This window comes from Apaloderma vittatum, unplaced genomic scaffold, assembly GCF_000703405.1.
Source record: "Apaloderma vittatum isolate BGI_N311 unplaced genomic scaffold, ASM70340v1 scaffold9930, whole genome shotgun sequence".
Taxonomy (NCBI): domain Eukaryota; kingdom Metazoa; phylum Chordata; class Aves; order Trogoniformes; family Trogonidae; genus Apaloderma; species Apaloderma vittatum.
The window spans coordinates 9,509-12,600 of NW_009696199.1; positions in this window are offsets into that span (position 1 = coordinate 9,509).

Genomic DNA, 3,092 nt, shown 5'->3' on the forward strand with positions numbered 1-3,092 from the left:
GTACAACAGTAAGGCTCATAATGTGGGAACAAACTTTTTTTTTTTTCCTTCCCTACCACCTACACAGCACCCGAGATTTTTCCAGAATCATAATGGCTTGAAGGAATCCCAGTGGGGGAAAAAAAAAAAGTTCAGAACTGAGAGTGGATAGGAAAAGTTTTAATCTCACCTATAATACTAGATCTTTCCTTCTTGGTCTTTGTCAACTGCAGCATTGTCCCAATAACATACATCTAGAATGCTGAAGCAAGTATGACCCTTCTCCTACAGTGTAACTAGGAAATACGTCATTGTGCCATGAAGTCTTATATGTACACCACCACCTCCAAATCCAGAGCTGCCTGGTTCGTCCTCCCTCAAAGGAATTTTATGCTCACTCATCTAAAGCAATGTCAGTCTCTGATGGGCCAATGATGTATCAATTTTCAGTTCTGCTCTCCCCCATGCTACAGCTCATACTCAAGAGAAATTCCCCTCAAGCGCCTTCAGAAATGCTGAGTGTGAAGTCACCAAAAGCATCATATACACAAACTGAATGCTAAGCACCTTCTATCTGATGCAGGTTTAAATCCAAACGCATGTTCCCAGCTCTTCAAGAAGTTGGAAATTACAGACAATATTTACCTATGCTTCTTCACAGTACATGTAGTACTGATGCAGATTTTTTTTTTACTTCTGAGGCATATAATTAAATTCCATTTTTAAACACCTACACAGATGTGAAATGGATAGATTTCCTCCTGTTGCAGTTATTCTTGAACCTCCACAGCATGACCAGTATATCTAATTTCCCACAGAATGAACTGAGACTAGAAATTCATTTCATAGACTGCATCTCTACTGTAATGCAATGAAGATTATCCAATCATAATCAACTCATTTTTTTAAAAAAAAAACTTTACTTCTATTACATTGATCAGAGAGCCTTTTGCTTGGTAAATAGAAGGTTCACAATATAGTTAACTTCCCTTCAACCAGTAAATTTATTTTAAATATTTTAGATTATTTATTTTTAGCATTAAAGATGTTCTGATGCTTTCTCTTTAAAAAAATAAAAGGAGAAAAGAGAAAAGAGAAAAAAGAGAGAAAGGAGAAAAAAAGAGAAAAGAGAAAAGAGAAAAGAGGAAAAAGAGAAAACAGAAAAAAGAGAAATGAGAAAAATGAAAAAAGATAAAAGAAAAAAGAAAAATAAAAAAAGAGAAAAAAAAGAAAGAAGAAGAAAGAAGAAAGAAGAAAGAAGAAAGAAGAAAGAAGAAGAAAGAAGAGGACAGGTCTTAATCTTTTAAAAAGCAGCAGCTTGTATTCTTGCACTCAAGAATTCATTCTAATAAGTACAGGAAGGGTGTCTGAAAGTAAAAGATATCCTAAATCATTTATACAATCGCAGAATTTTAACAAAACTTATCCAAGGCACTACTAAATACTTTTCCATACTTCATCTGATCATGAGACATTTTGTAAAAATTGAAGAGTTGTATTTGGAAAGCGGTTATATAGCTACTATTTTTTTCTATTTTAATTAGTTATATATTGTCAAAGAAATACATTTTTTCTTGCTCATGCAAAACATGTCAACCAGTACCTAAGTTTTTGAGCACTCAGGAATTCCTTTGAAGAGCAATATCACAGACATAGAGACCCAAAAGGATCATAAAGATCATATAGTCAGATTTGTATCCACCAGGCCTCAGGATTTCACTTAATCCTCTATTAAAGCCCAGCAACTTTTGACCAAGCAAAAAACATTTCAGAAAGAACTCTAAAAAGCTCCACTCTTCTCAGCTCCAGCAGTCTTTACTGAATACTACGCAAGCATTCATAAGTATAGAAATATTTATTAAAAACAGCTGCTAAAAGATGAATAAAGATTTTTGTATCTGAAAGCATTTGAAAGTTTCTCCAGTCACTCCGCTTTTTCTTTATAAAGATTATGCTCTACCTTCACAGTCACATGCAGAACGTTTAGTTCTGCAACTACTCCTCTTTTTTCTTCCTTGGACAACAACGACCTTATTTTTCAAAGTTCATACTGAAAATCAATGTTCCTTGCATACCTCATTCTCAACCCCTGTAAAGGTACTTGTACACCTACTCTGGAACGTTCATTGTTAAGTAACAGGGAAAAATTATTTCCCTGAATTTCCTGTATAACCTTCCTCTTGAGTTTCACAAGCAAAAAAAAAATAGGAGTGAGAAAGGTGGCAAGGAGAAAGGTCCAAATCTCACTGGGGTTTAGAGTTCCACACCACTGTTATTTGGCGTGAGACCACCTCTGCTGTCACCTTCCTCTAACTTCTTGTTTGTGTCTGTTAAGGGTTAGGGCTGGGCCAGCCACGAAATGCAGACAGAAACATCACAGAATCACAGAATGTCAGGGGTTGGAAGGGACCTCGAAAGATCATCTACTCCAAGGCCCCTGCCACAGCAGGATCACCCAGGGCAGGTCACACAGGAACGCGTCCAGGAAGGTTTTGAAAGTCTCCAGAGAAGAAGACTCCACAATATCTCTGCCAGGGCTCCGTCACCCTCACAGTCAAGAAGTTTCTCCTCATGTTGAGGTGGAACTTCCTATGTTCTAACTTAAACCCATTATTTCTTGTTCTATTGCTGGGCACCACTGATAACAGATTGTCTCCTTCCTCTTGACACACCCCCCTCAGATATTTTTATACATTAAGATCCCCTCTCAGCTCTCTCAAGGTGAAACTGTCCCTGTTCTATCGCTGGACATCACTGAGAGAAGCCTGGCTCCTTCCTTCCGACACTCCCCCTTGACATATTTATAAACATTAATAAGGTCACCCCTCAGCCTCCTCTTCCCCAAGCTAAAGAGACCCAGCTCCTTCAGCCTTTCCTCATAAGGGAGATGTTCCACTCCCTTCATCATCTTTGTGGCTCTGCGCTGGACTCTCTCAAGCAGTTCCCTGTCTCTCTTGAGCTGAGGGGCCCAGAACTGGACACAAGATTCCAGATGTGGCCTCATCAGGGCAGAGCAGAGAGGGAGGAGGACTTCTCTCGATCTACTAGCTACTCCCCTTCTAATACACCCCAGGATGCTCCCTAGCCACATTCCCTCCCCAAATGGGAAGGGA